The sequence below is a fragment of the Nesoenas mayeri genome (assembly GCF_963082525.1).
Source record: "Nesoenas mayeri genome assembly, chromosome: W".
Classification (NCBI taxonomy): domain Eukaryota; kingdom Metazoa; phylum Chordata; class Aves; order Columbiformes; family Columbidae; genus Nesoenas; species Nesoenas mayeri.
In genome coordinates this window covers 5,257,633-5,267,920 of record NC_137553.1, presented here as the reverse complement: position 1 = coordinate 5,267,920, position 10,288 = coordinate 5,257,633, and positions in this window count along the sequence as shown.

Genomic DNA, 10,288 nt, shown 5'->3' with positions numbered 1-10,288 from the left:
TTAGTGAACTTTCCTTTCAGCTCAGTTCTTCTAAGTTCTTCTAAGTAACTGCACTTTCCTGCATATTTTTGAGGAGCTGTTCACTCAGGGACTGATAAGATGACCAATGGAATGCAGAAGAGCCCCATGTTTAGATTTATTACTATGGTAACTAAAGTTAACTGATAACGGGACATATTTGCAAGGAGGGGCAGACAGAACAGGTGACTAAAACTGACCAACTGAGTATTCCATCCCATACGCATCATACACCCTATAAAAGAGGGAGATCACGAGGGTCTCACACTCTTCAACCATGGCCGGCATCTGAAGAGGACCCTGCCTGTCGTCCCTGCAAATCCCAGGCCTACTCCAGGCCCTGCATCCCTGAATCCAATTTCCAGATTGCTGTGAAGTCCTGCCCAGGACTTTCAGGTGCCTGCCCTGCAGCTACTGGAGCCAAACCAGCTTCGTCCAACACAGGAGGGGTTAAATGCTGCTCTACCCCAGGGGATTCAAGATTGGTTTTGTATATTTTGTATCATTTTCTCTATTTATTAGTAGCATTAGTAAAGCATTTTAAAACCTTTCCAACTTGAAGTGTCTCTCCCCTTTTCCTTCCTATCACTTTCCCTTAGCAAGGTCTTTTTCCTATGCGGAGAGGGTAGAGGGTGGGGGGGGGATTAACAGAGAGCATCTGCCACAGTTTATTGTCGCCTTGCAATTAAACCTTGACAAATGGAGAGTGGAGACTAAGAGTAGACTATCATGGTCTGAATTAAGTCATGCCGCCATTAAGTGCTTCTGTGTTGGACATGCTAGAACTGCAATAAGAACTGGAATCAAAGACAGCCAAGTGGTATGCCACAACTGACCTCACTAATGCATTTTTCTCAATTCCTTTGGCAACAGCGCCATAGTTTGCTTTAACTTGGAGGGGCGTCCAGTACACTTGGAATTGACTGCCCCAGGGATGGAAACACAGCCCTACCATTTGCCATGGACTGATCCAGACTGCGCTGGAAGAGGGCAAAGCTCCAGAACACCTGCAATACAATGATGACATCATTGTGTGGAGCAACACAGCAGAAGTTTTGAGAAAGGGGAGGAAAAAATCCAAATTCTTCTGAAAGCTGGTTATGCCAAGGGACCTATACCAGTTTTTAGAAATAAAATGTAAAGATGGATGTTGTCAGATCCCAATAGATGTGATCAATAAAATAGCAGCTATGTCTCTACCAACTAATAAAAAGGAGACACAAACTTTCCTGGGTGTTACGGGTTTTTGGAGAATGCACATTCCAAATTACAGTCTGATTGTGAGCCTTCTCTATCAAGTGACCCAGAAGAAGAACGATTTTGAGTGGGGCCTGGAGCAACAGCAAGCCTTTGAACAAATTAAATGGGAGACAGTCCATGTAGTAGTCCTGGCGCTAGTCCAGGTAGGACAAGATGTAAAAAATGTTCTCTATACCACAGCCAGGGAGAATGGCCCTACTTGGAACCTCTGTCAGAAAGCACCAGGAGAGACCCAAGGTCGATCCTTAGGGTTTTGGAGTTGAGGATACAGAGTCTCCAAGGTCTGCTATACTCCAACTGAAAAAGAGATATTGGCAGCATGTTGCTTTTTCCATGCGAGACACGGAACCTGACACACCAATGTGATGTTCACAGAGTTCGCTTTATTGTCGGACCGGGCTAGCTTTATAGCAAAGCTGCCCTGTCCACGCGCCTTACAACAATGTGATTGGTTGTAACTCATGCTATACAATCACGTGATAGGCTGCATGTACTGTCCACGTGCTCTGAATGCATGTGTCCAGCGATTGCTCACTCATTGTTACCTTCTAATGGTGCTCCTTTAGTTTCTTTTGTCTCTGGCTTCACCTCTCAGCCAGGCTGGCAACAACCCCATCCCCCCGGGGCAGGGGGGGGGCTCTGCCACTACATCTCCCCCTCTTTTATTTAATATAATATTAACAATACGCCGTATCGTGCTTTAAAGACAGTGCGAAATACAGGGTAAGAACATTAAGGCTAATACAATTACAATTAACAAGAACAGACCTGTTTTCAATATTCCTTTTAACCAAACAAGGCATCCAACCCAAAAAACCGAACATCTTCTGTTATTTTCTTGTTCTGCAAATCTTTTCTCTTTTTATCTTTTAAGTTCAAACAACACATACAATCAAACTCTTCATAACTGTGACCATGGCCAATAATGAAAAATTGCTGCTCTGTTTTACAAAGTGGTATTCTCAACATTGGCTACATCCGTTGCTAAAAGTGATAACATCTCTGAGGTTAAGGTTGTCATCATTGCAATCGGTTTCTTCTCTTTTAGCTAGCCAAGGTCTCACCCACTTTGCTGGGATCCACGAATTTTTGTGGTTACCTGTAGAAACACAAGCATACCCCCTTCCCCAGGTTATTAGTGACATAGGACCTTCCCATTGTTGTGTTGTGTTGTCAGATTAAACACACTAACCTTAGGCACATTTTCGGAAAAATCTTCGACATTTTTGATGTGGTGCATAACAACAGGTTCCATTTCAGTCTCACTTTTAGGATTAAGCCAGTTCAGCACATACAATGCCTTCATCAATACCTCTTCTGGACTCACACCAATTCCCCCTTGTTTTTGCAAAACAGATGAAAGATTTTTCAATGTGTGGTGTGCACGCTCAATAATTGCTTGGCCAGTAGAATTATAAGGGACTCCAAACAGGTGTTGTACCTTCCACTGGACGAGGAAGGTTGCAAGTCTGTCAGAGCGCTATGCAGGACCATTATCTGTTTTGATTTGTGTAGGGACACCCATGACAGCAAAAGCTTGTAATAAATGACGGTTTACCGCTTTTGCATTTGCTGAGGTCAAAGCTGTAGCCCACAGCAGTCCTGAACAGGTATCTATGGACACATGAATGTATTTTTGTCGGCCAAATGGTGCAAATTCAGTATTATCAGTTTGGCATAACTGACCTGGCTGCAAGCCCCGAGGATTTACTCCCTTTTGTTGTAGAGGCACTATGCGGGCACAATCAGGACAAGCTGCAATAATGGCTCGAGCTTGTTCCTTGGTAAGTGTAAACTGTTTTCAGAGTGATGCTGAGGATTGATGAAAGAATTCGTGAGCTTGTCTGGCTTGTTCAAAAGGAGATATATCCGTTACTGCCACAAGTTTGTCTATAATGCTGTTTCCCTCAACTAGACCATCTGGTATGTTAGTATGGCTTTTTATATGCATTATAAATATTGGCGCTGTCCTATAATCTAACACGTTCCACAAATCTAACAATGCTTCAAACAACAAGGAATTGGAAACTCACTGCAAAAGAGCTCTATGTATTCTTTGTACAACTCCCACAATGTAAAGAGAATCTGCTACCAGATTAACTGGGCAGTTATGCCATTTTTGTAATGCTGCTAAGCATATTGAGGGCAGTTTCTTTTAAGATGTCCTGTCTGTCCACAAGTAAAACATGCTAGGCCACAAGAAGAAGGGCTTCGGCCTTTCATTGTAGGCTTAAGTGCTGCAGCCAAGGCTGCAGCGTGGGCTTGAGCATGTATTTTTGCCTTTTCTACCTCCTGTTGCATAATCAGTACCCGTGTGCAAGCCTTCACCATCTCTGCCAGAGAAGCAGTTTTTCCCAAACCAGCTAATATCTGTTGGCATTGGGTGTTTGCATTCATCATGGCCAAATCTTTCCCCACAGCAGCTTTTGCTTCTGGAGTCAGGTTAGGAGAAGCATCTATAGCTTCTTTTAAACCGTCCACAAACTTCATATATGGTTCCCCAGGATCCTGCTTTGTTGTAGAATAGAGTGGCACAGGGTTACCTATATTGGGTAATTCTTTCACTGCCACCAGAGCAAGCCCTTGCGTTTGCTGCAAAATCCTTGGATGAAGCGCTGCCCGAGTGGCACCATCTGCATATTGCCCACGACCCAGTAATTGGTCCAAGCTAACTAATCGCAATGGATCATCAGCTGGTAAATGAACATTTTCTAATACTGCCAATTCCACCTTCCCCTGCCACTTGTTCAAGAACAGCAAATACCCCGTTGGAGGAAGCAATAACTCCATCAATGCCCTAATATCTGTTGGAGTTAGTACTTGTCCCTTGAAAAATGAATTGATTAGCTGCATCACGTGCTTATTATCCATACCATATTGCATAACTGTACTTTGCAATTGCTTAACCATTTTCCAATCAAAGGGCGACCACTGCCTTTGTCCTCTATTATCTATGTGCACTGGCATTGCTGTAATACTGCCAGGTAACATGATCCCTTCAACTGTTGCATCTCTGATTACCCCTTGCCAACGTTGCCCTGCATTATAAGAATGATCTCGAGGAATATCTCTACCCTGATGCACAGGGGCAGCACCCAAATTATCATTACTATCACTGCTATACAATTCCCTTGTGTTTCCCTGTGGATCAGTAAGTCGACGCATATTTGCAAACCGATCTGCTAACCCAGTCTCCAGCCCTTTTCCATATCGCGCTCTCAAATATTCATCTGCTTCTCTTACAGACCACATCCCATCTTCAACACATTGTCTAGCCCATTTTTGTATTCGCTCCCTTTTAATAAGGAGCTCCTCAGGAGTGAGGTCTAATTCCACCCCCTCCCGTTCCTGTTTTCCCTGTTTTTCACATTTCCTGCCAATTGCTTCCAACCCGTCCTTAATTGCATCTGACGCCTTTTTATATGCTATTAACCGTTAAGTTTTACTGTTACCGCCATCTAGTCACTTCATAGCTTTTAGAACTTCTTGCATCTGGCTCTCCTGCCGTCTCAGAAAGTCCTTCAGGCTCTGCACGTGGCTCTCCTCCTGGAAGTCAGGGCGATTCTGCGGTGCTCCATCCCGGTGCTCCATCCGGTCCTCCGGCAAAGGCACGTCAGCTGGATTAACTTGTCCTGGATTGTTGAAACTTGCTGGTTGCTGCCATTCGTCGTCGGAGGCAGGCAATGGCTCAAAGGGTGCAGAGGGTATAATTTGCTCTCCGCCTCAGAACTCCAGATCTGATATGGGACATACCAGCGGTATCGATTTTTCGGAGTTCTCAGAGAGGGGGCAGCTCGCGGCGGGCGGCTCCGGGGGGACGGCACACAGCTCCGGCTCTCCTGAGACTTCTTGCATCAGCTGCCTGACCTCCCGCCACGGTCTGGTGAGGTCGCAAGCCTCGCCGCTCCCCCTTGTGACATCTTCCCATAGTTTGGTCCCTATGTCCTCCCATGTACCAGGAGAAAAAAATTCGTCCGTCGATCGGACACACCCCTTCCGCTGGGCGAATCGGAGCAGACGCTTTAACGCGTCTTTTTCAAAATACCTTCCTGTTCGTGCAGCCAGCTGCAGAATACTTTTCATTAATATTTTTTCTTCCGTGGATGCCACGTTTCCCATGCCACCTGCTTCCCCGTAGGCCTACTTTCCGCTATTCTTCGAGTGCAGGGCTAACTTCGCCCTCCAGGTGGCTTTCCTCGCATTTTCACGTCCCAACGATCTTGCTTCAATACAAAGTATCACGTCGGGGTCACCAAAATGTTGCTTTTTCCATGCGAGACATGGAACCTGACACACCAATGTGATGTTCACAGAGTTCGCTTTATTGTTGGACCGGGCTAGCTTTATAGCAAAGCTGCCCTGTCCACGCGCCTTACAACAATGTGATTGGTTGTAACTCGTGCTATACAATAACGTGATAGGCTGCATGTACTGTCCACGCGCTCTGCACGTGTGTCCAGCGATTGCTCACTCATTGTTACCTTCTAATGGTGCTCCTTTAGTTTCTTTTGTCTCTGGCTTCACCTCTCAGCCAGGCTGGCAACAACCCCATCCCCCCGGGGTGGGGGGAGGCTCTGCCACTACATGAAGGGATTCTAGCTGCTTCAGAAGTGGTTGGTACTGAAGCACAGCTCCTCCTGGCACCTCAACTGCCAGTGCTGGGCTGAATGTTCAAAGGGAAGGTAGCCTCTACACATCATGCAACCGATGCTACATGGAATAAGTGGGTCACGCTGATCACAAAATGGGCTCAAATGGGGAACCCAAATCACCCAGGAATCTTGGAAGTGATCATGAACTGGCCAGAGGTCAAAGATTTTGTAACATCGCCAGAAGAGGTGATGCGTGCTGAAGAGGCCCCACCATATAACAAACTATCAGAGAATAACTCTTATGCCCTGTTCACTAATGGATCCTGCCGTATTGTAGGAAAACACTGGAAGTGAAAAGTTGCTGTTTGGAGTCCTATACGATGAGTCACAGAAGCCACTGAAGGACAAGGTGAATCGAGTCAGTTTGCAGAGGTAAAAGCCATCCAGCTGGCTTTAGATATTGCTGAATGAGAAAAATGGCCAGCACTTTTTCTTTATACTGACTCATGAATGGTGGCAAATGTCCTGTGGGGGTGGTTACAGCAATGGAAGTGGAGCAACTGACAGCGTAGAGTTAAACCCATCTGGGTTGCTGAATTGTGGCAAAATATTGCTGCCTGACTAGAGCCTGCCTGTACAAGTATGTCATATAGATGCTCGTGCCTAAAAGTCAGTCCACTAAAGAACACCAAAACAACCAGCAAGCAGATCAGGTTGCTAAGGTTAAAGTGGCTCAGATAGATTTGGACTGGCAACAAAAAAGTAAATTATTTCTACCTCGATGGGCCCATGATTCCTCAGGTCATCAAGGAAGAGATGCAACATATAGATGGACTTGTCATCAAGGGGTGGACTTGACCATGGACACTATTGCACAGGTTATCCATGAATGTGAAACATGCACTACAATTAAGCAAGCCAAACAATTAACGCCTGTGTGGTATGGGTGGGCGATGGCAAAAGTATAAATATGGAGAAGCCTGGCAGATTGACTATATTACACTCCCAGAAACTGCCATGGCAAGCACTGTGTGCTTACAATGGTGGAAGCAACCACAGGGTGGATAGAAACATATCCTGTGCCCCATGTTACTGCCCAAAACACTATCCTGGGCCTTGAAAAGCAAGTCCTACAGCGACATGGCACCCTAGAAAGAACTGAATCGGACAATGGGACTCATTTCTGAAACAACCTCATAGACGCTTGGACCAAAGAGCATGGGTGGGTATATCACATCCCCTATCACGCACCGGCCTCTGGGAAAATTGAACAGTACAATGGACTGTTAAAGACTACACTGAGAGCAATGGGTGGTAGAACCTTCAGAAACTGGGATTCAAATTTAGCAAAGGTCACATGGTTAGTTAACACTAGGGGATATACCAATCAAGCTGGCCCTGCCTAAAGCTTCCACGTACTGTAGTGTATATGAAGAATACGTTAGGGAAGACGGTATGTGTTACTCCTGCCTCAGGCAAAGGCAAACCCATCTGTGGGATTGCTTTTGCTCAAGGACCTGGGTGCACTTGGTTGGTAATGCTGAAGAATGGAGGAGTCCAATGTGTACCTCAAGGGGATTGGATTCTGAGTGAGAATACTCCATTATGTGAACTATAGGATGTTAATTGCTACTGGTAGTTGTTATATAATACTATACACCATACTAACAGTGTTCAGTAAATATCTTTCAGGTTAATGAAGAATGAACTTCAATAAAAGTGAAAAAAGTGCAACAATGATGAAACCAGAGCTGGCTTCAACAACTGGCATCCAGCCACCTCCTTGTTGACTTCTACATAAAACTTATGTTCAGCCTTTCCTAAGGAAGTGCCAATTCTACATGTATATTTATTCACTGGTGGTGTGGTTTAACCCCATCTGGCAACTAGGACCATGCAGCTGCTTGCTCACAGCCCCCCCCGCCCCAAGTGGGATAGGGTAGAGAATCAAAAGGGAAGGTTTAAACTCATGGGTTGAGATAAGAAGTTTAATAGGACAGCAAAGAAAAAGAAAATAATATAAGTGATACATGATGCAATTGCTCACAAACATCAGTTCCATACAGCTGATCCCAGAGAAGTGGAGATCCAGACATCAGTTCATGCTTGAACACAATTGCGCTGAACAGACAGTCCCAGGGGAAAAAAAAAAAAAAGGCAACCCAGCATTGAACAGTTGATCCCAGAAAGAGAGCAAAAGGCCAAGCTGGAAAAGCTGGCTCTAGCTATATACAGAGCATGATGCTAATGGTAGGGAATATCTCATTGACCAGCCTGGATGTCAGTCCTAGGGGCTGTCCTGTTATGCTCCCTCCCAGCTTCTATGTGCACCTGCAGCTGCTGGAAAGCTGAAAAAGTCCTTGGGTCTCCTTGGCAACAGCCAAAACATGCGAGTCTTCGCATTCTTTTCATACCAACTCCAAAACACAGTCTAGCTACTAGAAAGAAAAAATTAATTCTGTCCCAGGGAAGATCAACTCTTTCCCATGGAAACTTTGGTGTATTATTACATTATTCCATACTAAATCCAAAACAAAAGACTTCTAGCTACTAAAAAAAAATCTAACCACTATTAAGAAAACTAACTTGATCCCAGCAATACCAGCCCAACTGGGAAAACTGCCATACTCATTGCCCTAGACAAAAGCAGGTTTTGTGTGTTTTCTAAGGACTGATTACAGCTCCGATAAGGAGATTACCTCTTACCTCCTTGACCTTTCCCATTACATTTTAAGTGTAGCTCCTTATTATGACAGGAATTACCCCATATAGTTCAAAAAGATGAGAAAAGTAAAATGTTCTAGACACCTCCCTGTGGTGGATGCACTCGCCCCCCCTCAGCCAAACCAGCAGCAGTTTGGTCCAGGCTCCAGAGGAGGTAAGGGCCTGAGCCACAGCCAGGCCAAGAACTCCTTCTACGAGACCCACAGGGAAGCAGAACAGCACTGAACACCAGTGGCTTGTGGGCACAGGGAGTCTCGTGCAGACTTTTCCTACTGTATGCAATTTGACCACGAGTTAACCACCTCATTCGATAAATACAACAGCCTGGAGGAGCCTACTTTGGGCTCTCCCAGCTAAATAAGTGAGCTGTATGGCAATGGTTTTACTACTCACAGGTCAGTGGATGAGCCCAATTTGAGTACAATATTGATCGTTTAGCTTAAGTAGATGCACACCAAATGTAATGGATTATTTAGAAATATAAGGTTGTATAATTTTTAATATACCTCTTGATTCATGTTACTTGGTAGACTAAATTTGCGAAATTTTTACCAAGGTCAATTGCAGGCTACACTAAACCCTGCAAGATAAAGTCTAGAAGGATGGAACTGACTGGGAAAACAATGATCCAAGGCTAATGCAGAGACATCGCAGACATCTGCAAAGTGGCGCTTATTTTGCACTTTGCTGAGAAGAAAGGATTTATCCAGACAAAATGGCATCTTCAAGGATATGGACCAAAAACAATGTCTACAACTGAAAAAAACAAAGGCCCACATGGAGTCAGGGAAAAAGGGTCCAATGGGGAGCAAGGGACCCAGTGGTTAAATTTTGCTATTGGACCAGATCTTGGTGTGAATGGTCTGTAAAGATATAAAAGTTTGTAGTTTTCTATGCTCAGGCGGACCTCTTCGCAGGTACCCAGCTTGAGCCAGCCCTTCTGCTATTCTACTCCATTTTTATTTTTTTTCTGATAATCTTGTCTCCTTAAAGTCTGCTCTGCATATGGTCATAAGGCCTCGCCTGAATGTTTGCTGCTGGAGCTTTAAAATACAAACTCCAGAGCAAATGGTTATCAGGGAAAGAGGAATTCTGACGTTTTGCACTACAACAGACACAGCCTCACCTGAAAGTTTGTCTCCAGAGCTTCAAGACACAGCCCCTAGAGCCAACGGTTATCAGGGAGGGAAACGCCTGAAAGTTTGCTTTGTGAACAGGTACAGGCATCTGGAGAGAAGGTAATCAGCATTTGGCTTGGGATATTTCCCCCATGCAGTAGAGTGAACTTGCCACTGAACTCTTTTAAGTCATGCTTCTCTTTAAGAAATCTAAACATTGTTCTGCAGCAAAGAGAACCCCTAAAAATCACTCCCCTGTGACACCCAAAGTGAAATAATCCACTTAATCTCGATCAATCACAGATTTACTAAGCTATTTTGATTTTTTTTTTTTTTATTTAGGAAGTGAAATTAAAACTTATAAACTATAAATACAAATGCCAGGGTATTACATGAAATATCAAGAGGTACTTTATCTTGTTTAATGTCTCACAAATATTTCCTATGGAATTCAACAAACAACAGGGAAACCAAACAAGTTTAAGTTCTGTATACAATGAAAATCAAGTTAGATACTGCCAATTTGTCAACTCATAAAAGTTTCTACCTGACACAAATGAAAGCTCTGAAAACTAC